This window comes from Cryptomeria japonica, chromosome 6 (genome assembly GCF_030272615.1).
Source record: "Cryptomeria japonica chromosome 6, Sugi_1.0, whole genome shotgun sequence".
NCBI classification, from domain to species: domain Eukaryota; kingdom Viridiplantae; phylum Streptophyta; class Pinopsida; order Cupressales; family Cupressaceae; genus Cryptomeria; species Cryptomeria japonica.
The window spans coordinates 7,992,799-8,019,672 of NC_081410.1; the positions used below are offsets into that span (position 1 = coordinate 7,992,799).

General features: G+C 37.2%; 1 protein-coding gene across 2 annotated transcripts in view; it reads right to left on the minus strand.

Annotated features, from left to right (window-relative positions):
- Positions 1–26,536, minus strand: part of LOC131069365 (triacylglycerol lipase OBL1) — a 77,224-nt gene extending 50,688 nt beyond the window's left edge. The window contains exons 1-3 of one of the 2 annotated variants that reach the window (XM_058004732.2): positions 26,312–26,536; positions 24,872–24,914; positions 15,307–15,399 (exon numbers count right to left, since the gene is read on the minus strand). The gene's annotated coding sequence lies outside the window, so the exon portion shown is untranslated. The remainder of the gene's footprint in view (positions 1–15,306; positions 15,400–24,871; positions 24,915–26,311) is intronic. The other variant, XM_058004743.2, reaches the window with a different exon arrangement.
- Between the last annotated feature and the right edge of the window lie 338 nt (positions 26,537–26,874).

Here is a 26,874-nt window from a genome sequence, read left to right on the forward strand (position 1 = left end):
GCCATTAAAATCAAGAACACTTTTGACTGAGGGTGATATTTATGAACTAATAAGGTCTTCTAGCATTTCCAAACTAAAAAAAGCCTTCATGTTTCTACTCAACTACTCTTTGGTCTTATCTAGCTCCTTCCTTAGAGAAACAATCTCTAATTCAAGATTCTCACATTCCAAGTTTTTTGCCTTTAGCTACTCTTTCAAGACATCCTCAATGCATTTGGCCTCTTCAACGAATCTTTAAGTCCATAGTCGTCTTCTCAGATTTTTCACTATCCTCTCAAATTTGATCTTTCATGTTTGAGTACCTCTTCTTTAGTCTTTTGATTTCATTGATGAGAACAGTAAGTTCTTCCTCAAGATCTGCTATAGTACCCTTCTCATTTTGGGGTTTTTCATTCTCTCTATCTTCGCATCTTGGAGCTTCTTCTTTCATTTGCATGGCCATGAAGAGAATTTCTTCTCTTCCACTTTCTGAAAAGCTTTGATTACTTTCAAATGAGCTATTACTTTCTTGATTGTGTTTCTTCTTACTATGATGATTTCTCATCTTTTCTCTTATTATAATATAATTTTTCCTCTTCACTACTTTCCAACTTGTGGACATTTGGCACCATAATGATCTATATTACCAGAATTAAAACATTTAATAATGTACTTACCTTTGTGCTTGCTAGATACTTTATTGGAATTCTTCACAAACTAGGCTTCTTCTTCATCGCTTGAGCTTTCACTTGATGTTGGAGCTTTGTTCTTCATCTTTCTTGATCTGTTTTAAAAGCAGCTTCTCGCTTTGATGTTGTTCCATTCTTAGTCCTCATTTCATATGCATAAGAATGCCATACAACTTGTCTATCTTCAAGGAATTTCAATCCTTCATTTCTTCAATGGCCAAAACTTTTGCATCGACTCCCATGGGAAGAGATCTTTATAGATTTTGCACAATAACCTCACACTCAATCGTTTCTCCAAGACCACAATAATGTTCACAACTTCATCCAAACGGAGAAAGTAGGCAGCAATATTTTCTTCTTCCTTCATCTTTAAGCTTTAAAATTGCCTGCTATAGGTTTAGAGCTTAGCCTTTTTCACTTTGTTGTCTCCTTCATAAGTATTTTCAAGCTTTTCCTATATTTACTTTGTTGATGTGCATTGCATGACCATGACTAATTCATTCTTGGTTAATGCACTTAGAATTGAATTCATAGCTTTTGCATTGTTCTCGAATGCTCTTTTTACAGCTTGATCATTAGGTGGAGTAGATGGCATCACATAGTCGTCCTCAACTGCTTGCTATATATCCAATCCATAGGCCATAAAATAGGTGTGCATTCTAAAACTCCAAAAACCATAGTTCCTATCGAACAATGGAGCTCGGCTTGAAGAAAACCCCTCACTCGCATTGTGTGTTCTTAAGATCTTCCCTTTAGGCGGTTAGGCTTTTTCAAAGGAACCTAACTCCAGTACCAAATGAAGAAAACACACACACACTTATAGCGAAAGGAGGGTGAATTAGTACAAGATCAACTTTCTCAACTTTAAATTTTACTAATCTCAAAGTCATGAATAAAGCATTCACACAATTAAGACCCCTTCATGTTGTCTTGGTGCTTGATAGGAAAATCGTGAAGTCTTATGAATAAGACGATTTTCCTCCATAAAATCTCGATGTTACAGTCTTTATTGATATGATATGCAAACCTAAACTTCTTACGTACTATGTACAAATCGACACTCCCTAATTACTAACTAATTGAAGTTGTTCAAGGTCTTCCACCCTTGACCACATATGTGTTTCATTGCTATCTCATTATTAGGTTAAGGATGGCGACATCACATTTTGCGACGTGACGTTTCTTCTGCAAGATTGTCCCCTGATTTTTTCTCTTTTTTGAATGATTTTTTATAAAACCGTGGTAGTTTTCTTCATTCCCTCTACTCATGACGAAATTTTTATTGCAAACCGTCCACACAATTTGGGCATATTTCTGCAACTAGGGTTTTGGTGGAGACAGGTTTCTGCAAAGTTTTTTTTTAAATGTTTTTTTTGCAGATCCAAGATTTTGATGATTTTTTAAAAATTGTGGGTTTCTACAGACCTAGGGTTTCTACCAGAATTTTGAAAATTTACAAACCTGTTATTTTAACGTTTTTTGCACAAAATCGTGATTGTTGTTTATTGTTTAGGGTTCTCAAAAAAATTCCAAAAAAAAATAAATTTCAAGCTGTAGTTTATCTCATTTTTTGTGACCTCAAATAGCAAGAGGGATGGTGTCATTGATCAACATCATGTTAGAGAGCAGCTAGAAATTCAACAGTAAAAATTACAATGCCTGGAAACAAAGGATGCTCACCATTTTCGAATACTAGAGTCTAGATCATATTGTTCTTACTAAAGATGCTCATCCCACAGCTGCGAGTAAAGACTGGGACAAGTTCGATGAGCGTAAACGTGAAGTGGTTATGTTGCTCAATTTCTCTATCACCAATGAGATGCTTCAAGAAATATCACTTGGCAAGATTGTTGCACGAATTTGGACTCACTTGAAGGATCTGCACAAGACTTCAGATAGAGGCAAATCTTTCTTCCTTAAAAATATGTTGTTCTCCATTATGATGCATGACAAGATGTCTTTGCAGGATTATTTAATGAAGATCAAAGACATTCGCAATCAACTAGAAGCAATTGGTCGTAAGATGGAAGAAGAGGATATGGTGGGTATCAAACTAAAAAAGCTTACCAAGATCCTATGAGCACTCAATCGAAACGCTCAACATCACCTCTATCAATGTTGATCTGAAGTTTGATCAATTGTGCAACAAACTCTTGCAATAGGACAAGTGGAAGAAGCAGTTTGGTAGCAACAGTGAGACAACCAGTGTGGAATAGGGCTTTTACTACCAAAGGCAAAGGCAAAGGTAAGTCCTCTTAACAGAAAGGACAAGGCAAATCTGAGTATAGTTCCAAGAATATGAAGAATATCACATGTCATTATTGTGGTAAGCTTGGTCATATGAAGAAACACTGCAGAAAGCAATTGGCTGATCAGAAATCCAACAGGGGAAAGTCTCAACAAAAGGCCCATGTTGCAGAGCATTCTAAGCAAAAAGAGTTTGACTTCTATGCATTTATGGCCAAATGACTAGCAGATCATGTCAAGTCTTCTTCTTGGTATATTTATTATGGAGCATCTCGGCATTTCACACACAGTAGAGATTGGTTCACGGAGTATAAGGCTTGCTCAAATTTAGTGATCTTCGGTGGTGGTGAAGAGTATACAATTGTTGACAAATGCAATGTTCAGATTATATCTAGTGGGAGAAATCTGTTTTTTCCTCAATGTATACTATGTTCCGGGCATGGAGCTCTATTTGCTCTCTATGAATCAGATTATGCCACACTGTCTGAAGTTGGACGTCATCTTTAATGCACATAAGTATCATATTGTTGACAAGGAGCCCAAGAAAACAATTGCAGCTGGCCTCGAACATCATGGGTTGTATTGACCAGTTGATACTGGAGAATCTCAGGAACATGCAATGGCTGCAAAGAGCTCATCTATCAGTACTCTTTGGCATCAATGTTATGGGCATCTCAACCTATCTTATCTCTCTCAATTGGCTTGAGAGAATTTGGTAGAAGGCTTACTAGAGATTCAACAACAAACACACGGTGTATGTGGAGCTTGCCAAGCAAGGAAGTAGCCTTGAACTCCTTTTCTAGAAGGGTAAACTTGGAGAGCATCAAAGGTCCTTCAACCGGTTCATGCAAATGTTTGTGGACCAATGAATACTACATGGGTCACTAGTGCCAAGTATTTTCTCTTGTTTGTTGATAATTTTAGTAGGAAAATGTGGGTGTTTTTCCTCAAAGCAAAATCATGTGTTTAATGAATTTCAAAAGTTTAAAGCCTTAGTTGAAAAAGAGTAAGGATGTCCAATCATCACTCTTAGGTCAGATAATGGGGTGAGTTATGTTCAAACAAATTCATCAACTTCTATGCTAAACATGGTATCAAGCATTAGCTTATCACAACCTATACCCCTCAACAAAATGGTGTTGTTGAGCAGAGGAACTATACTATTGCAGAGATGGCCTGTTGTATGTTGGAGAACAGAAATGTTCCAAAGAATTTCTAGGTTGAGGTAGTGTCTACTGCAGTGTACCTTCTTAACCGGTCTCCCACACAGTCCCTCAAGAAGATGACCCCAAAGGAAGCTTGGTCTGGGAGGAAACCAAAAATCAATCATCTCAAGGTTTTTGGTTCAACTACATATGTTTGGATTCTAGATGCTAAGAGGACCAAACTCGATTCCAAAAGTCAAAAGTTGATGCTTATAGGATACAATGTCAATCATAAGGCCTATCAGTTGATTGACGTGGACACTAATTGTCAAACATTCAATAGGGATGTTGTAGTTGATGAAGAAGGTGGGCCATTTCAGCTCTCTTCTAAGAGTCTCAAAGATCATTCTCTGCAGACTACAAATTTGGGTGTTAGGATTCCATTAGCTCCACCTGAAGGGAGGGATTCTGATGATTCCAAACTTGTGGAATCTCCTAGGCATGAACCTATACCAACAGATTTCCCTCAAAACAACCTGGATCGACATCCAAATGATTTCATTCCAGGCAGCCCAAGTCATGGTGATCATCCTAATTTGGCAGAACATGCTTCTACCTTGCGGCCTAAGTGATGGGAAAAACTCATTGGTGATGTTTGGGATAATGAACAAGTTGAGGGTAGATCATCTAAAGGCAAGAGCAAGCAGAGTACAATAAACTTTGCTCTTATGGCCAACAGTTAGAATGTTTATTGGCCCCAGGATTATTCATAGGCAGAAGGTAAACCTGAATGGGAAAAAGCTATGGAATCTAAAATCATAATCTTTTGAAAAACAATAGTTAGGTTCTGTTAGATCTTGCACTACGGAAGAAACTCATTGGCTGCAAAAATGGGTGTACATGGTCAAGTACAAAGCTGATGGAACACTTGATAAACACAAAGCAAGGTTGGTGGCTAAAGGATTCTCACAAAGAGAAGGCATTGACTATGAGGAGACCTTTGCTCCTACAGCAAAGATGAGCACCATCCAACTTGTTCTAGCCATTGTAGCTCAGTTTGGCTGGAAAGTCCATCAAATGGATGTGAAGAGTGCATCAAAAGGAGATTTGGAGGAAAAAGTATACATTATGCAACCTCAAGGTTTTCAGGTTGTAGGCAGAGAGCACTAGATATGCAGACTGGTGAAGGCTCTTTATGGCCTAAAGCAGGCCCTTAGGGCATGGTACATAAAGACTGACAAGTATTTGGATGCACAAGGCTTTTGAATGAGTCCTTCAGATCCCAACTTATTTGTCAAGAGCACTGGTAGTGACATCAATCTTCTTGTCATCTATGTGGATGATATCATCATTACTGGTAGTGGGGCACATTTGCTTAAGCAAATCAAATTAAATTTAAGTCAGTTGTTCGATATGATAGATTTTGGCCTTGTATTATTGTCTTAGTGTAGAAGATTAGCATAATGGTGGCAGTATTTTCATTTCTGAGTCCAAATAATCTATGAGTTTGTTGGACAAGTTTAGGATAACAAATTGCAAAATCTTCTCTACACTTGTGGAGAAAGGGCTGAAACTTTCAGCCAAATCAAACTCACCAGTGGTAACATGAATCAGTTTTCAAGCAACCAATTGGCAGCCTTGTCTATTATACAGCCACTAGACCTGATCTAAGTTATGTTGTGAGTTATGTCTCTGGTTTCCTATCTGCTACTAAGACAAAACATTGGGTTGCAGTGAAGCGAAAACTGAGATATGTGAAAGGGACACCTAACTTTGGTATTTTGTATAGCGGAAGCAAAAATCCTTCGCAGATTGGTTTCACAGATTCAAATTGAGCAAGGTTTATGGTGATGATCGGAAGTGTACTTCTAGATATGTTTTCAGTCTTCGTACAAGTACAATCACATGGACCAGTAAAAAGTAGCAAGCAGTAACTCTTTCCTTGACAGAAGAAAAGTATCAAGGGACTGTTAAAGCATCATGTGAGGCAGTATGGCTTCAGAGGATGCTTTATGAAATGAAAATGTCTCAAGCAAGGCCTCCACCCTTGCTTTGTGACAATCAAAAGGTGCTAAAGCTTGCCAAGAATCCAATCTTCCACGAGCATACAAACCATGTAGAGATCCATTGTCACTTCATACGACAACTTGTTGAAGATGGATCAATGATGTTGCAGTATGTTCCAACTGAGGATCAAACTTAAAACATTCTTACCAAGTCCTTGAGTCTAGACAAATTCATAAAATTTCAAGACAAACTTGGTGTAGTTAGTAGAATGACCATTAAGGGAGGGTACTAAAGTAATACTGCTATAATGGTCATGTAAGTCAGTTAGATTTAGAAACTTTCTTTTATGTCTTTCGTTCTTGATCGTTTTTGTTTTAGAAACATTGTTTGTAATCTCTATTTAAGGAGTCATTCGCTCTTTTGTAAATATTCGATTATCATTTCACCTTTGCCCGACCTAGTTGAGGGGATAAGTCTTTTAGTTGAAGAGGCACATTCGGTGTATAAATAAAGGTTGATTAAAGGTCATTTTAAGCAACCATTCATTGAATATCATTCCAATCAAGAGCAGATAATAAGAGCAGAAAATCAGATCTTTAAGAGCAGAAAATCAGGTATTTTGAGAGCAGAAATAAAATTGTAGCAGACATTGTGCAGATTTGTGAATTCTTTTTGAAGATCATATTGCAAATCTGAGTGGAGATTTAAAAGAAGAAGTTCAAGGCAAATTGTAGGCAGATTTTTGTTGAAGACCTTGAAGAGATCTAGGGTAGATCCAAAAACATTACAATCACTTTACTTTTCGAAGGTTGGTGCCTTCTACTTTCAAGTTCAAGAGGTTGGAGCCTCTTACTCAAACAGATTGGAGTCTCTTGCTGAGTTGGTGCTCACCGGAGGGGATTGGTGTCTCCAATGGGTTGGCATCTACGAAGTTGAAGTTTTCTATAAAAACAATAATTTGCCATGATTTTCTCCCATAAGGGTTTCCACGTAAAATCGTGTGTGCATCTTGTGTTCTAATTTGCTAGATCTTGCTTGTGTGGATGTTTTGATTATTGCTTAAGATTGCTAAAATTATAAATTGAAAAAGTTGTTCTTATACTGATTCAAACGCTCCCCTTCTCAATATAAGTGTGTGTGTGTTTCTTCAATTGGTATCAAAGCGGGTTCCTTTAGAAAAGCCTACTTGCTTGAAGGAAAGATCTTAAGAACACACATGTCGAGTCAAGAAGTGTTTTCCTAATACCGAGCTCCATTGTTTGATGGGAAAACAATGCATTTTGGAGTGTAAGAATGTACACTTATTTGATGACTCATGGATTTGATAAATGGCAATCAGTTGTGGATGCCTATGTGGCACCATCTACTCCACCTACCAGTCAAGCCAAAAAAAGGGCAAGCGAGAACAATGCTAAAGATATGTATGTAACCTGTATCCATCTGAACATCCTTCAAGTTAACCTAATACAAGTTTTGATTATAATTCTCTTTATCTTCTATCAAGGCTACTCCCAAGGACCCAACACCAAAAGGCAGCTCAATTGGAATCCCCTCTTTCTGAACATGGTTCTCCAAAGCATCAAACAGATTAAAGCCCCCATCAATTTGTCTGTCCTCGAGGGTTCTCTTCCAACATCTCCCCTTATTGCAAGCTTAACAGGAATAAATCCCTCCTTATCTATAGGCCCATCGGGCATAAGGGCCTCCCCTTTATCAATCTTAGGGGCAAAGTTAGAGAGACCATTAGCTGCAACAGCCACCTAATTAAACCGAGGGCATTTTCTTTGCAGATGTCCATATTCATAACATATTCGACACCTAAAAGGAAGAGTTTCATCTAGCTATTAAATCCGAGAAGAGGATCCAAGACATATTTCCACAAAGTTTGGTAAAGGGTTATTCAAATCAATTTCAAAATGGATTTGGGCATATGAAATTACCTTCCTATGTAGACTTTGTTGAGTTTAGCCAATCAACTTGCCAAGTAGAAGAGCAATCATATGCAAAATATCGCTTCTCCAAAACTCAAGGAGAACTCGTAAAAGTTGAGCCCAAATAGGGACCCTCAAAGGGAGCTCCTCAGTAGAGTTAAAACCCACATGCAAGGGTTTGATGAAGAAACGAACATGGTTATAAAAATAAGGGCCTTCCTCAAAATCCTTATTTCTATCAGCCATACACAAAAAAACCACCAAAATTAATTATTGGCAGCCATCATTATCTACATATCACCTTCGGTATTCCATATTCTTTGCACCCATGATTCTAAGACCGGCAAAGAAAGATGCATCCCCATAAATTTGCAAATAAGAGCATTATTGCTCAAATACATAACGTCCTCCATGATAAACTTCAATTGAATCACTAAAACCAAGCGATCTGGACATCTCTCTAGATAACCATTCACTTTCTTGAGTCTTGGAAAACCATTCAACGAGGAAGAACCCTCACCAGCCGACATCTTGCTCAAATGCTCCACGGCCTTCGCATGCACAGAGGAAGACAAATCCACCTTGTCCATGGTCTGGAAATCATCAGATTCAGAGATACACCACTCTTCTCCATCAAAACTACCAAACCAGAAGAAAAGGTTAGAAATCTAGAATTGGGAACACCAACTAAACTAAACCCCAAGGCAAAACCCCGACAAAACAAAGGAAACACAAATCTCCTTACACCCCTAAAAAGGGCCATAAAAAACACAAACCTCACAGCAAAAAGATGCCCAAAACCCACAAAACCCTCAACAAGAACACCCCCGAAAAAACCCCACCCTCACAACAGAAAGAGATGCCTCCAAACCTAGGCACCAAACACATCACCCGCCCCACAAATGACCCTCCCACACAACAACCAAATAGAATGCACGGTTGGGTTTTACCCTAGTGTATTCATCAGAACGCACTCCTTCACCATCTGCACGCTCAGTCCTTTCATCACTAGCTATACCTTATTGTTATTAATTACATCATTCATTTAATGTTGTTTTACTATTTTTTTAATAATATGTCAACCATGTTTTTTTTTTTCTTTTTTAGAACAAACTCATGGCATGAGGCACTTTTATGCTATTGTATAGCACCTCTTCATGTAAATATTTATATTATGATTGAAAGGTGGTTGTACATACCTAAGTCAAAAGGTTCGAATTTGACAGCGATGAAATTCGGATGAAATTTGACAAGGGAAAAATTTGAAAAAAAAATCGGATAAAATTTGCCTTATATAATTTTGTTTATTTTTTAAATATATGTATATTTCTAAAAAATTTGACTAGCTGATGAAGGAGTTGCAGAGAATACTTGCGAATCGTGACTGAGCAGTTGTAGATACAGAGAATACCCGCGACCTAGCAGTTGCAGTCTTGCAGATACAAAGAATAGCAACGCTTTATAGAGAAAATCTGTCGAAAATCTTTAAAAAAAAACCTTAACGCTTTTCAGAAACCTAGAAAAACACTTTTAATAGTTTAACTTTAATTTTAAAAAATGGCGTCATGGCCGTACGAATTTACGGCCGAATTTGAACAAATTTTTAATAGAACTTTGGAATCGATAAAAATCGAGCTTCATCCTTGAAAATCGTTGATTTCTATGACATAGGTACATACTAGTATAAAAAACCCTAAGAATGAACAAAGGAACCCCAAACGCAGAGCCCTGCTCTCTTCTACCAGCAACAAAAAAGGCCAAAAACCAACCCCCCCCGGCTAAAAAGCCCAAATTGACTATTAAAGAAGTTAGTGAGGAGGAAGAAGAAGAGGGGGAAGATTTGAGCAAGAGTGAAAATAACCCTAGATGGTCTTTTAGGCTGGCCATCCACTCTATAGAGAAAGGAAAGCCGAACAACCTTGTGGATTATGAGACTGAGGATGAGGCGGAACTGGGTAGTGAAGAGGAAAAGGAAAGGAAGAGTGCTGAAATTGACAAAGGGGGGGATAAAGAAGACGAGAGGGAAACCTCTGCAAATGATGATAGCTACACTCATATGATGCCTAACGAAATGGAGATGAACAAACCAAAACCAAAAGGGACCTGTAACTCCTAGCTGGAAGGGACCTTTTCTAGATGTAAGACGAATGCCATTGAGTTGGAAAAGGTTAAAGCAAAAGTCTTTGATCTCGAAAAGGAACTGGGGTTTGTTTCCCGGTTCAGCCAGAGGGTTATGCATAGCTTGGCCACCTCCCTGTGTTTAATGCAGAAGAAGATCTTGGGAGTTGATGAAGAAGAGGAGGGAAATTACAAGGAACTATTCGAGTTCCTTACTGAGGACTGGTCTATTGTGACGTTTTCACACATCGCCCCATTGCAAATGGAGACCCCCTACTTTTTAGGCCCTTCCAATCTTTTGGCTTTGTTTTTTGGGTCTTTTCGCAGCAGTCTCGTCAGTTTCTCCACTTTGCAAGTGTTTAGGGGTCATATTGGTCAAGTCTGCCTTTCGTTTGAGCAAATTTGGCTAAGTCTAGGACTCGTTTTGTGAATTTTAGGGTTTTTGCCTTTTGTCCTAGATTTTAGGGGTTTATGTTAGGGTTTTGGGAAAACTGAACATACAACTGGAATCAGGACCCTTCAAGGAACCTCCTAGTAAAATTTGAGCCCAAACGGAGCAGCTTTCTATTTTTAGAAAGTCCCTATTTTTTAGGGATTTTTCTGGGTCCCGGAATGTCATCATTTTGCCAAAAAGCAAACTTACTATTTTTAGTAATTTCTATTTTTAGTAAGTTTCTATTTATAGTGAGTCATTCCTGCACCTTGTCTAGAGGTCTAACGCTGACATTTTGAAGGTTTCTATTTTTGGAAAGTCAGTACTGGCAGGGTCAGTCAAATAAGGCGACAAGGATCAGACGTTTGTAGACATTTCTAATTCCGAAAAGTCAGACAGTAGACAGAGAAAGCCAAAAATTGATCAAGTGCTGGAAGCCTATGCCTAAAATGGAAAGCTCAGAAATTCACCAAGGTTTAGGAAGTTCAAATTGTCCTAGGTCTGGAAAATCGAACTACAAATTTCATGAATCCTTGGCCCATGAGAAAATCCGCCCAGATGTGGACTTGGGCGCCAAAATGGAGGAGGCAAAGATAAGCAGACAAATTTCATGAATCCTTGGTCCATGAGAAAATCCACCCAGATGAGGACTTGGGAGCCAAAATGGAGGAGGCAAAGATAAGCAGACAAATTTCATGAATCCTTGGCCCATGAAAAAATCCGCCCAAATGTGGACTTGGGCACCAAAATGGAGGAGGCAAGAATAAGCGGACAAATTTCATGAATCCTTGGTCCATGAGAAAATCCGCCCAGATGAGGACTTGGGCGCCAAAATGGAGGAGGCAAGGATAAGCGGACAAATTTCATGAATCCTTGGCCCATGAGAAAATCTGCCCAGATGAGGACTTGGGCGCCAAAATGGAGGAGGCAAGGATTAGTGAACAAATTTCATGAATCCTTGGCCCATGAGAAAATCCGCCCAGATGTGGACTTGGGCGCCAAAATGGAGGAGGCAAGGATAAGCAGTCAAATTTCATGAATCCTTGGCCCATGAGAAAATCCGCCCAGAGGTGGACTTGGGCGCCAAAATGGAGAAGGCAAGGATGGATGGACAAATGAAAAAAAATCCTTGGCCAAGTATGATTTGTGCCCAAACATGAGGGAAGGCGACAAAGTGGCATGCCCAAGGAGAGAAGGAAAATTCCATGAAGCCTTCCTCCAGTGAAAATTCTGCCCAAGGGAGTGATTGGGTGCCAAAATGGGCATTCCATGGAAGGTGTAAAAAAGTGAAAATTCCAAGGCACGGTGAATTCAACACCCAAGCTAAAAAGTTGAAATTTTGTCTAAGGCATGGAATCCAAGGGGGTCAAGGAGTAATAGAAAGTAAAATTCCCCTCGGGCAAATTTTTGAATTTGCTATTTTTAGACACAGAATCTCGCCGGAATGAGGAAATTGTTATAGATTCGGAATCGTGGCAGAATTGTCCATCCAATGAACCTAGCTCCTAAATTTTCGGAGGATCCCTAAAAAATAGGGATGTTGAAAAGAAGACATGGACAATTCACAAAACAATGAATTCCTTCCTCAAGAGGAATTTCCACCCCAACCTTGTGGAGGGTGCCAGAATGAAGAGTGCATGGAGAAATAGGCAAATTGCAAGAGTCCTTGACCAAGGCATTTTAGCGCCCAAGTGAGAGAAGGAGCGCCAGATAGAGGGATGCAAGGAATCCATGGAATTGAAAGAATTCCCCACCAAGTGTAAAATGCCGCCCAGGAACACAGGAGTGCGCTAAAATGATCTTCTCATGGACAGTGCACAAAGAGATGAATTCCTTCATCGGGGAAGAATTGCACCCAAGAAGAAGAAATTCCAAGAAAGGTGAAAAATTGACTAAGTGTTTGAAATTTCTTCCTTCAGGACATAGTTCTTGGAAATCATGAAAATTGGCTAAGGTATGAAGAATTTCCTTCCTCAGGGTAAGGAACAAATTTCTTTCCAAAGGAGATTTCCTCCACAACAAGAAATCACATCCAAGGATGAGCTGAAGATAAAAATTTTAAGGCAAGGAAGGAATCAAGGATGAACTAAACAAGAAATTCCCCCCCCCCCCAAAGGGAAAATTTTGAAAAATCCATTCGCGGGCATCAAATCATATCCAAATTTCAAAACTTTTACAGATTTGGATTCGTAGGAGAATTCTCTTCCTCTTGGATTTGAAACCCTAATTTCTGCAAAATTCCTAAAAAATAGGAGATGTTGAAAAATCATTGAAAATCTTTTCCAGAGCAAGACAAGTTCAAAAACTTCAAGAAAATACTTCCAGAGTCAGAGATTCTCTCTTGAAGTTTTTCTCTCTCCGGGGTTTTTTCCACCAAGTGGTAGTCGAGTCAACAAACGCTGAATTAATGAAGCATCTCTTTGCATGCAGCCATCAAATTTATGGCATTATGGCAGATTCCTTATGCATGCGGCCGTCACGTTCAGGAGATGATGGTGCATTTATGGCATCATGGGCAATTTTTGCATGAGGGCACATTCATTGCATAGTGGGCACTTTTTGAATGTAATGATTAATTAATGCTTTATGGGTGCCATTTATGGCATCATGGGCAATTTTTGCATGAGGGCACATTCATTGCATAGTGGGCACTTTTTGAATGTAATGATTAATTAATGCTTTATGGGTGCCATTTATGGCAGGATTGTAATTGATTGTATATGGGCATGATGGGTTATTAATTACCGATTCCCACCTTGTTGCACCTTGAGTGGGAATCTTCTAGGGTGAACCTTAATTAGGGTTTGCATGGCCTGAGGCCTATATAAAGGGGTGACCCCCTCATTTGTAAGCAGGAGGGATCTTTGTATGAAATTGTTGCGATAAGTTTTGAGATAATAACAGTGAAACATTGTTCTCTAATGGATGAAATTGTTGCGATAAGTTTTGAGATAATAACAGTGAAACATTGTTCTCTAATGGTGTCCACTTAAGTTATTTTTTTAATCTTGCATGGTTTCACCTTCCTCACTTAGATTAGAAATAGTTAAGTGTTTTGATTTCAATGGAGAATGTAATGGTGTTTGATGAATTTCCATGGTTCTTACTTTTTGCATCTTGCTGATTGTAAGTTGTAGTGTAAAGTTATCCTGAACCCCCTAAATTTGTGCTAAGTTCCATTGTGGATGGTCGTTTGGATTGCGCCGTTTTGGGTATTAAAATGTACTTTCTCGATTTGAAAATCCTCTAGCATCCCAGAAGATTGCACTGGTTCTTGCGGAGTTGTAGTTAAACTTGGCGAAGCGGAGCTTGCTTTATTTGGAATTGGTCCACTAGAGCATTAACTATTGATATCACTGCCCTTAGGAGTAGAATTAGATCCTTCCGAACCCTTTCCCCTTTAAGTTCTTGTTCATTCCAGCTGAGTCCGTTCGAAGCAGCAACATCACAAAATTGCCATATCCAATGATGGAGTTCCAGCCACAACAAAGAAGTGAAAGAACGATGCAAATATAAGGCCCCTTGGATTACCAACAAACACATCAGCCAACTGAGTCACGTCTGTAGCATAAAAGAACCTTGGAGTCGATTGTTCGAACTTTCTGCAATCTTAGCGTGCAATCGTACTTTGATCAAGAGAGAGTGAAGTGACCGTTAGGCGACTTTATTTTGTGTTTGACGTCGTCATAAAAAACACGTCAACATGGTCTAATGTTCTTCACCACGTGGGTTACAAGTTCAGGGATGGTAACTAGGGGTGTTTTTTCTATTTTTGTTGTTGATGTTGTTAATGTTGTTTCTGGCTCCAGAAGGCCCTCTATTAAGACTACTTATTTTGATACTGTTTATGTTTATGGCTGTAGGTGGCATGTTATTAAGACTTTCAATAGGATTAATAAATCGATGGATAAGTATTCCAAAGATATTAGCTCTTTTTATATGTTGTTGATAGGTAATTTTTGATATTAGCTAGCTGTTAATGTGCTGCTATTTCTCTTTTTGTTAAATTTACGCCTGTTGGGCTGTTGTTGTAGGGACAGCACCCTTGTTTTGCTGCTTTTTAATATCAAAAACAAACCAAGGTCTTCAACGACATACTCAATGAGCTGTTATGACAAAATGTGATTGTTCAAGTTTTCATATTTCAGATGGGAAACTTGATGCATAAAGAATCGATATTAGCACACATTTTGATTTTTTGGGATAGGGGGATTATGTTTAGATTTCCTTTCCTAAAAATTGTTTTCATTTTCCCTGATTCTGTCTATCTGGACTGTGAAAGTCTTGCATTTCTTAACACTGAATTGAACAGATGTTTAATCCTGTTTTTGCCTTTAGGAGTGAAATCTTTCTTGACTTTGCACTATGAAAAATTGGAATTGGGGATATTGTATGTGTGGGTAGAACTAGTATTCTCAGAGTAAGTTTGGGTAGATAATTTACATCATATCTACATAGGATGCATGTGTTTGGGTTTGAACGTGATAGAACTGGGAAATTCTGTCCACGTAATGGTTTTGATGGTGTTGGTCTTAAAAGGCCTATTCTGATGGTCGGAAACCATGTTGGGATGCGTGCAAAGAATAACAAAATGCTTGCCCTAATAGCTAAAATTAATCAGAAATTTGCTACAACAACTATATCTATCTTAACTGAATAAGGGCCCAAAACAGATGAATCTTTGGAGCATTCTGAAAGTAAACTAAGGAATACTCATGTATTAGTGCAAAGCTGTTTAGAATAAGACTTAAAGTTACCTCTCAATTTTATGGTGACTCATTTATACGAGTGGAAGAGTAAACAGAGGGTTGGAATCAGCCGAATCTCTCTTTCCACAATCAACCATAAAGCTGTCCAATGCAAAAATAAGAAAAAACAACAAATTAAAAATAACCCAAATCAAAAACCTCAAAGTATTGCTAACATCCTAATCTGGTTGCCTTTACCTTTATAACTTTAAACTAGAAAATCTAATTATTCAAGTTAAAAGAAAAGCTCCTAATGAATTATGACTTGGAGGTGGAATTATTACAGATATTCAGAAGTGGTTTTAAACCTGACAAACTGCAGAAATTTTGAGCCTTACACATGGTTATTTAAACTCAGCATAGCAGACAATTTAAATTAAAAACAAAATAAAGACGTCATTCTCATCTCCAGAAGATATAAGTGCTAAGCCCTACTAAAAACTGTCAGACAACATAACAGATTGATTGTATGATTCAATATAGCTTCTATACACACAAACAATCAAATATGAAGGTCATATTATATAATAAAACAGTAGGCTCCAAATACCCCAAAGAAATGGAATATGTACATGATTAATTCAGCATCAGAACCATCAATGTTGCCAGTGCAACCAGACCAGCTTAATATAAACTACAAAGCCAGAAATTTAGCTGTTTGACAGAATAAACTATTCAGATGTGGCCTTCTTGCAAAAAAACCAAATTATAAAATATAAATACATACTAGAAGACACAATATGTTGCTAATATCTTAATCTAGGATACATTTTTCTCTGAAATCATAGTGCCAGTTCTGATCATTGATGCTTCTACTCCTAACCTGATATCTCAAATTTCTTCACAGCTTAATCTACTTCAATATATGTTGATATTCGATTGATGACAATGTGAGAATTATGTGACTTAACTATAATAGCAACACAGAAGTATGTAAGAGCAATGCATAAGTGGAAGTGGTACAAACAAGTTCAAGGGTTTAAATGGGCTCTCTTATCAAAAAATACAAACAATTCCTACCTCACTAGACATTACTTCTCTTTTCATAAAAATTAAATTTAATAAACAACAAAACCAATGACGTGTTGTGATGCCTCCTATTGTCTGGTAATGACTTCCCCTCACTTGTTGGTACAGCATTTGTTCCTGATCTTGTTATTTCACCACAAAGGCAAGACACTGTAGCTGCCTACTTTACTCTCTTCCTCATTGTAATTTTATCCTATGCAGCAAGTTTGGTCCACTTGCACTGTCATTTCTAGGTTTGCAATGGCCACCTATGTTCTTACAAATTCATCCTCTATTGGAGCAGCCTCCTTTTGACCTTCATAGTTTTTTGCAATGCTGAAGACTTGGGTTTCCTTTGGTGTTGCAGTCATCATGTTTCAAGAACTCAAGTGTGCCACATCTTTATGTACCTATCATATGATAGGCTTATGCAGTGTCAAGTAATTTTTTTGAAGGGTTGCAATGTATTTGACACTTATGCAACAGAGTTGTCATATTGTACAGTGTGGTTGCAGCAACAACTTCAATTCACGTTTGTGAAGGCCTATCTACACTTGTGCTGGTATGTTTTGTTCATGGCAATGTTTGTATATCTTCTACAATGCACCCCTCATCTTGGTTTGCTCTTAGGCATTAAAGTGTTGTCATCTCTTAGTGTTTTGCAGTGGGTTTACTTTGTTTGCAACAGAACCACTTACAATGGCCACCCATCGTATGCATTGTTTTCTGACAAAAGTTTTATGGATTTTGCTTTGTTTGGTTTATTCTATGGCAGTTGCATATGCTTTTTTGTTTACTCCCAAAGGGAACTAGTTTAGATTAGATAGAGTAAACAGTAAATAGAAATCACATCATACAGTATGGTAACGTAACAATATCAAAACAATAATATGGCCAGAAAGATATATCATTTATTTCAAAATGCAATGCGATTGGTCAAGATTACCAACCATCGGCAACTACCAACAACTCCTTAAAAATAAATGTCATTCAATTGCCAACTAAACCATGCTTAATTAACAACACATTTTATTTATGGACACAACAAAATTGCCGACTACATCAGCCCCCCCCCAAAAAAAAAAGTTGTCTTCCAAATGATGAAAGCAAAATTGGTGCTATGTACATAACAAACTATTGGGAAGGAGGGTGAGACGACGTCCCTAGACCTATAGAGGACGTCGGAGTGGATGTGGCCCTGAAGGCTGAGAGCTACTGTCAAAGGCAGTGTACTTGCTCAATACAAATCTCTAGGTCTTGCTCTGCTACTAACTCCCATTTTCGTGACCCCTTCACAATGTATACTGCCTCCATCAAATCCTATTTGGTTTGCAAAAACTCCTGAGTCATGGCTGCTAGGCATTCCTCCATCTCTTCTAATCAACATCCTTCTCCATCAAGGCAACTTTCTACTGCTCCAAGCAATCATCCTCTGCCAATGTGGCTTCTAGAGCCATCCTACACTCCCTCTCAAAAGTGATGAGGTGTGTCTGTTGTGCCACTATGGTGCAGGAGCACCCTAGTGTAGGAGCACCCTCAGGACCTAATATGCCTACAAGAGGAAAATTTTATATTTTTGCTTTGTTTTGTGTTGTTTAATGTTTGTAAGGTCATTTGTGACCATTCGTGATTATTTTGGATCATTATGTCAAGTTTTGAGTCATTTGGATAAAAAATGTAAAAGTTGTCAAAATTGTCATGACAAATTTTGCAGCTTGATGACAACTTTTTAAAAGTTTGTTATAAGTTGTTTATGGGTAGTTGTAGGTTAGTTGGGTAGTTGAATTATGAATATGATGCAAATTGTATAAATTTTGTTCACAAAATTGAATTTGGAGGTTGGAGAGGGTTGGAGAAGGATGGAATAAAGAAGGAACTTATTTTTGTAGCATCCTTACATTGTTTTCTGAAGTTTTCAGAATTTGCAGTCTGAAACATGTCATTGTACGGCCTTTTGATGGCCTCATATTTAGGACTGTTATCTATGGGTGGAAAGATATTTGTTTCTAGTTTCCAAATATTTTTGTCTCATTAAATTTTATTGAGTTTTGTGTAAGACATGCCATTTTTGGTACAGGCTATCCTGAATGACCAATTTTTCTGTAACAATCTGAAAGAAACGTATGGTATGGATTGGTAAGATACAATAACAGTCTGAAACCAATGGAAAAGGGTGGAGAAATGAGTATAGTTTCATTTTCTTTTTATCTGATCCAATTTCATTAAGTTTTGAATGAGTTATGACATTTTTGGTGAGAGCAGGTTTGTGATAAAACTAAGGTTTCCAACAAGCATTAAGAAAACTATATCTTTGTATTGCATCATCCCAAAAGGGCTCAAACTTGGTGAGAGTCTTCTTTACATTTCTGCACAAGGCTCCTACAAAGGATTTTTGGTTCATTTATCATTTGGGAAAGATATGGATGTTTTTGTGTGTCTTTCCATAGTAAATGTTATCATGAAGGTTTAATAAAACAATATATTGTTGAGTTGTTTGATGTAATGATGACTTGTGTGCCATCAAAATCCATAGTGAGAGGCCATGATCAGGCAAATATTATATTTCCTCGTTGAAGTTTAGATGACATGTGTGAAATAGATCAAAGAAGCAATGTATCCAAGTGGTGTAATTGGAATGCACCTTGAATTCATTTAAGTATAACTTTTATGTTGATTGATGTTACTCCCACCTCTACATCAGCCACCTGCTCCTAGGAAGTGCGTATGTGCACAAATATCTCATTTTGAACAGCTTTTGCCTATCGAAGTGCAGAGACTCTTCCTGCCTCGACTTCTTCCATGGAATGAGTCACTTTCTGCATTCCGTAAAGCACATCTTGGAAACAAGTCTCCATACTGTGAAGTACGGAGAGTACTCTACCATGTTTACCAGCTATAGTGGGGAGCGTCGAGTGCCACACCTCCCGCATCTTAGGAGTCTCTGAGGTAGGCCACACTTGGGATGTAAAGCACAAAAACTCCAATTCACAATTCATCTGCATGAAACTAAGGATCTTTCCTGCCTTAGTAGCTACCAGTGGTACCAGACCGATGTCCAGTTTTCGTGATAGTTCGGCCACCTCATGGGTAACCAAGTAGATATCCTCTAACTCAGCTAGGTATCTTTGTACCATTCCCAAAACATCGTGGGGATCAGGTTTCGAAATATAAATGTGCATACTTGTGTCTCATCCCCACTTGACTCATTTGAATCCTACTTTGATCTAGTGGTGTGCAACATGTTATAGTTGTGCGGTGGTGATGTTTGTTCCTATAGTGGCCCCCCAACTCTTATATCTCCCCACGCATGTGTCTAATCCATCGGTTATCTCATTGATGTGGGATTTGTAGTTGTGGTATAAGGTGGTGCTTGACATTATCCATTAGTCCTCCAAACTAATCTTCGACATCATTATCCTTGTCCATGTACACTTGGTGACAAGGTGTGGCAAGGGTAGTTGTGTTTTGTGCCTACATAGCATATTTGTCAATAGTATGTTCACTTTCAAAGTTGTGTGATTTCAAATAGAAAAACCTAAGGCGAGTTGTGTGCAATTGATTGTGTCTTTATGGCAACCCTTGGTTTTCCCATTTGATGGTTGTTGAGTGATAGGCAAGTATGTGTTTCTATCTATGTTGTCGTCTAGTGGTTGGTCGGTGGTCAAATCTCCCATGCCCAAGCATCACTATTGCATTGGTTGCAAGTGAGAGAGTTTCTTGAAGAAAAAATAGTTGTAGATGTTTATTTGTTCAAGCAATGTTTTTCTCCCCTTGTTCTTGCATACATTGATCCTAAGGATATTTTCTCTTACATGAAATTGAATCTGACTATAGCTTTATGTTGCTAGCTAAGTTAATGCTATGAGTTGGGGGTGGTTTGCTACAATGTGCCTGAAATCACTGATAAGTGTCAACATCTTATATGTTCTGAGGTAAGCCTCTTGTGCTATATATGCACACTTGTTTGATTTAATCGCAATTAGTCATTGAGTCAATTTTCTAACCATAAGTGTCTCCAGTAGGTTCTAGGGTATCAAATGATGAATGTTTAGCTTTGTAAATAATGAAGCATGTTTGTAACTTAGGGGAAAGGGTAGTATAATAAGGTTTTGCCTACAAATTAATTGTGATGTCCCCTCTTGTTTGTACTTAAGAAGAAGGGGCAGTTAACTTGTAAAGCAATTTGTAAAGACTTCTGAAAAATAAAATCCTACTGAATCATATGTTGCTGATAATAAATACCGCTCAATAAAATGATAATTGAGGATATGCTATAAACATACATCCATTATACAATTAATATCCATATACGATATTCAAGTATTATCCAATCTATGATATAGATTCTATCTTTGATATAGCTTAAAGGATTATGTAACAGCAATCTGATTCAAAACTGGATAGATAAGAGATAAAGTTTCCCACAATCCCTTCTTACTTATAGCTGTTATTCTTGTTCATGTTCGATGATTCTTCTTGCTGTATTCTGATATCTCCTTGAACTGCATGCAATAATGGCATCGTCTCTGATATATGCCATTTATGGGATTGTGCAACTGCATACGATATTTGGGCCTTCGGCCTTGCTAGAATTCTTCCCACCAAAAATAGCAAACAAGATATATACCAATTCCCTGTCTTTATAGAATGTATTTGATATCCATTATATACCTTTGATTGGTAACATCTCTTGGGGCACGTCTCTTCACAATAGATAGGCTCTCTTAAACCCATCGCACCCTTTCTCTAATTAAAGAGTATGTGACCGTACCCTATGGATAATAATAATTCTTCAACAAACTAACGAATCGTACCTTTTCATTGTCTTTGACCAAATCGTATTATGGGATTTCACCTTAGTTACTTCACGTCCTCAACATATCGTATTACTTCAGAATTATGGTATCAAGTCATTGTTGATCTTTGTATATCATTACTGTGGTTTGTTTTAATACTTTAATATTGAGGGATCGCTGTTTGATAATAATCTCGATCTTTTAATAACTGTGCCGGTACCTTAGCAGATCATATTCCTTACTTATGTTGGGATTAATATCTCATATCTATCTTATTACATTGCTGCCTTTGCCAATATTATTCCTTCTTAAGTCACTTCATAAACAATTTGCATTCCTTCATTATATCAAACGATTATTACATACGTCTACCTTTCATGCTAATGATTATTGTTATCCCTTAATCGCTCTTGACTAAACATTATTCCTTATTGATTCTTCATTCATTGATCACATGTATTATTGACGGATCTCCTTTATTTGAATCATTCTTTTGTTTGCTGGTCTCAATCTTTCCATACTATCCCTCTTTCCCATTGATTAATATTCTTTTATCTTTGTTTTGATTAAATCTTTCCCATGATTACTGCATAGTAGTCAGCGGTTAGAGAAGGGTTGGCGGCGCCATAGCTACAATATGTATTATTATTAACGGCAATTCTAAATGATAACTTTGAGCTCTATGGAAGCCTCTCGACCCGGTGAATTTGATGTGCCGTTATCTGCAATAATCGATTTAGAATATTTGCTAGAATCTATTCATTGGTCATATCGACTTACTAATCATATCTGTCTTCATTCCTCTGGGCAGATATACATATTGACGTATGTTGGCAATGATCATATACGAAAAGTGGTTGGATATTTAGCATAGCTCTGCAATGAGGAACTGTTTACTGTAGCCTTCCCAATGTTGGGAATACCAGAAAGATGATGGAGGAGATTCTCATAGATGCAAAAGTTTGCTGAATCTTTCTTTCTGTATGATAGTGATGTTTGAGTGTGGCATTGATATATGCAATCGTGCTTTCTTAATGTTCCCTTGATGAGTATGATGGGTGGACATCATGTGGGCTAAGTATTTTGTATGTCCTTAGAGTCTTCATTCCTTGACTATGAGGATGGGGTATAGCTTATCAAATCGCTTAATTTATTTAATACTTGATATTTTTAACTTCTATATATAAGTCTATCATGTCTGATCTTTAGAATATGGATGAGGGACTGGTAATGGTCTCAATGGTTCCTTGATATCGTGTATTGTTCTTTTAATAATAAGTTTAAATCTTTAATTAAAACTTATTCAATCATATATTGAATCTTATTAACCTTAGGTCTTGATTAGGGACATGACATTAATGTCTCCATGATAGGCTATAGTATCTTAAGAGCGACTATGAACCTACTTATTGTCTCTCACTTGCCAAGTTTTCTAGTATGATTATAACAAAATCAGATTAATGTGTGATAGCATTCTAATGCATTACAAAAACTTTTGTGATGATCTTTTTTTGTTGCACATGAGATCTATTAATTTGTAATGGCTAACCAAGTATGTCCATTTGCAAATTCCTTTATTAGTTAAAGTTGTTTATATACAATCTTTGTTCCATTGCCAATTTGCAAGCACGTTCTCATCCTCCTCGAAAGTTGCGACTCTATCACCCATTGGAGTAGGCACCAATCTGATTGGTGAAAGACTATACATCTCACTTTAATTATCTTTCTTGTTAGTTGTAGGTGTATTTGTTAGGTTTCGCCATGCTAGTATGGTTCAATATTGTAACTTGTGTTCGATCTTGAGCAACCCAAAACTAAAACAATCTCTGAAAATCATATTTGGAGGTTACTCCATGTATAAACAAAAGTGATGTATTTTATAATGCATTTGTAAGAGTAATTATCTGCTTGTTAGAGATCTCATAGTGTCATGTCCCCTTTTTTTCAAACTAAGATAATTAATAATATTATTTAAGTTGCGCACAAAAATCATAATTATAATTAAAACAAAAGATGTTTTTAAACATTAGTATTAAAACAAAAGTATTTTTTAATACTCAAAGGGAACTTTAGGACCCAAGGGTCCAATTCGAAAAGGTATATCAAGGAGGTGCCTATCTTCAGTGAGAATCATTAAAGCTTTCATTATCATTTACATACTACTTCCATATTTGAGCAATTGTTCAATTTAGGGTATCCAGGGATGGAAACTCTTGGATGTTCAAATTCTGGAGGATGAAAACCCTCTTCGAATGCATCATATTGGATCAAGGACAAAAACCCTTGTTTCCCATTTTGGGTGATTCCATCTGGGGATCACAATTGTGCCGATTTGTTGAGGATTTGAAGATATTTTTCAATCTATAAAGTAGCACTACAATGTTTTTGGCAAGCAAAAGCATCTTTTCATCACCGGCACATATTTGAGGGTCTATACATTGAGTTTCAGATCTTTGGCAAAGTTCGAGGCATCCTAAAGTGCTGGATCTGAGTTGTTACAGTCATACCAACTGCTGGTTAACATCATAGGAGGGTTTTGTCACTATTTTTCGATGTACCCCAGCTGCACACAAATTCAAAAATTATATTTCAAGGGTTTGCATGCACATTGGTTGATGTCTGCCTAGCATTTATTCCAGATCAATGGAATACCAGCATTTGTGGTTCCAATCACATCAGCCATACAGCCTTCAAACACCTTAGCAGACATTTGTCATATTTCTATATTGTGTACCAGCATCAAGGAGAGTTCAATCAGACTTGGGGGAGATGTACAGCATTATATGCTACTGTGCAACAACTCTTGATTTTACTAGCTGCCATAGTCCTAAATTCCCACCCCAACCTACGACAGTTCATACCAGATCTGAGCATCTGGACTAACCTGGGGTTTATATCAGCAGCAATTTTAATTGATGAAATTGATCATATGAAAAGTTGTTGTATCAGCAAATGAGGGTGTGCTAAAGTATCTCCAGTCAGTTGTTATCAGCTTTTATTTGTTATTCCAGTTAGATCTAATTTCCAAAATTCAAAAAAAAATACAATAAATCATAAAGTTGCACAAAATATGCATGACTTTCATTTTAAATGGAGAAATTGCACATAGGTCCGCCTGTAGTCAGTGCTGACACGAATTCAATGACAAACATTGGGGACCTAGTATTTTGGATATGGCTGCTTAAAGGCATCTAATTGTTTATTTCTCTCTAATTGTCCTATTGTAAAAAGTCAGGGAACACCCCAGTTAGCCTAGCAGAGCCTAAAGATGAAGGTGAGTTTACCCACTTACAAGAATCAGTACATTCATGCCACTGTCTAATCATAAATCTTGCCTATCACCTTTGTTGACATATCCCTGGCGTGAAGTTTTGGTGCTAGTCTTTAGGATTTGTCAAGATACACGTTTGCAAGCCAGTCCATCAACATATATTCAATAGACGGTAATGCAATAGCAGAGTGACTGACAGTAACAGTAATAGAGTAATATTTAAGAAGAAGAATGCATGTATAGAAGTGATGTAGATTGATCAATGGTTCAAATCAGCTATTTAGCCAACGGAAAAAATAATTGTCACCTCCCTATAATGTTATAATTATCATTATAGAAATTAAATTTAATAGCAAACCAGAAGAGTTTATGCAAGAAACACCGATCTAATTTTAAAGGAAGAAAATGCAACAGAGATGAAGAATTTCAATCCCTTACTTGAAAACCAGGAAAAAATTATATTGTGGGAACCCAAAATCTCTAAATCATTGTAACTCACATGACCACATGCTTGGTAAAAACCACATAGATCTTGTTGAGACCTGATTAGAAAGAAAAAGACAAGTAACCAATGTTATGGGGATATCTTGAAGAGAACTATATCCAAACAAGAGTATTTAAAATCACCATTCACACTTGAAAAAAATAGCTAAGGCCTAAGATATTTGATTAATATTGCTTGAATCACCTTGTACAATCAAAACAAAAAAAAAAAAAAGCCCGAGTGACTAACAGCTTAACCTTTGTCAATGAATATTCATTTGATAGCAATGTAGAAACTGGGTGACTAAACGTCCCTGAAAATATACAAAAAAGGGATAGAATACCATGGAAACCAATGATAGCAAGATATGTACATGATAGAAAGGGCGGCAAGGCTGGACAACTCTTTCAAGGAACAGAATAAGAATCGTCTTCGACCTTACAGTACATCTTTTCCAGTTTCCTCCGAGCATGTGTAACCTAAGCAATCTGTGCAAAATGCACTCTAAGTGTTTGACAAAATGTCTGTCAGCATATATTCAAGGATGAAGATGCGGAAGCAAAGTGAATACCAGAAATAGTAGAAAACTAGCGTGTATGAATGAGGAATGCGTGTGTGCATTGCAACAGCTTCGAATTGGTTCTCTAGTCAGTTGACACAAATAACTCCCACCTCCCAGCAACCTTATTATTATAATCATGACAATCGAATTTAATAGACTAAGCAAAACACAAAACGTCAAATGTACCAAGATCAGAGTAAAATTAATCAAAAAATTGTGCAAAACAAAGCAAATGCAATTGATTTAAGAATTGCAATTCTTCGTACCAAAACCTAAGACAACTCCAGTGGAAACCCAAATTTATCAGCCAAACAGAGTAGCCAAGAAAACAGAGCAGATAAATACTTGGCCGAGTACTATACAGATTATGAAGATCTCTTATAGAATTCCCCAAAAATAAAAATAACCAACGTTACGGTGATGCCCTTCAGGAGAATTAGATATTTCAAATTCATTTTTATGAATGTGAAATACATCATTGCTATTAAATTATTTAAGGTTGCTCGCATGAAATTCTCTTCCCTGGGATTACGTTAAATCAAAACATAGAAACATTACATATCTTCTTTGCTCTCTCCTTTAAACTTTGTACACCCCTTGATCAAAGTAAAAGTACCCATATAAGTATAAATTTAAATTTCAAAAGGAAACAGAACAAAGTATAAATACAATTGAGAAGGTGAATTTCAGTCTCTTTCAAACCAAATTCAATTCTGCTATGGAAACAAAATATTCCTCATCCACTTCTGCAGTGGAAACCCAAAATTCTCGTACAATTCTGAATTGGAAACCCAGAATTCCTCGACCATATACATCATATAATGCCCAAATAAAAAATTATATAGTTATACAAAAACTATCAGAATTTAAAAGACATAAAAAGCATTGCTCACCTTGTCCGCTCTTTGTTCTAATCCAGGAGCTAGTGGGATTTGATACACTCCCATTTGTGAACGCATTACAGCCAACCCAGATACGATTTACAGCATTTGAGCATACACCATTTACAATGCAAACTACACCAGAGACGGTAACGCAAACGAAGAATTGCTTAGATAATTTAAATAGAATCGGCAATGTGTTTTTCTCAACGGATAGCGCGTCGTGCTTTTTACAGATTAGCTGCGCGCTTTTTCAAATAGAAATGTGTTTTCTTCTATCGATTTGAAAAAGGGAAACGTACACTTTTTAGTAAAATTAAATTACGTAATATGAGAGAGAAAGTATAAATCATGTTATAGTTAATTAAATAATTGGGGAGAGATTGTTTACTTTAGTGGAAGAATGATCAATACGGGTTGAAGAAATGATATTTATGTAATGTGAATCCATGGTGTCTTATATAATTGTGTATGTGTATCACGATCAAAATGTTTCTTTTTTTCAATGTTAAGTCTTTTAGAATGGATTCATAGTTGCAATTTCAAGTCACAAATTTTTTATTGATTTCTAGATT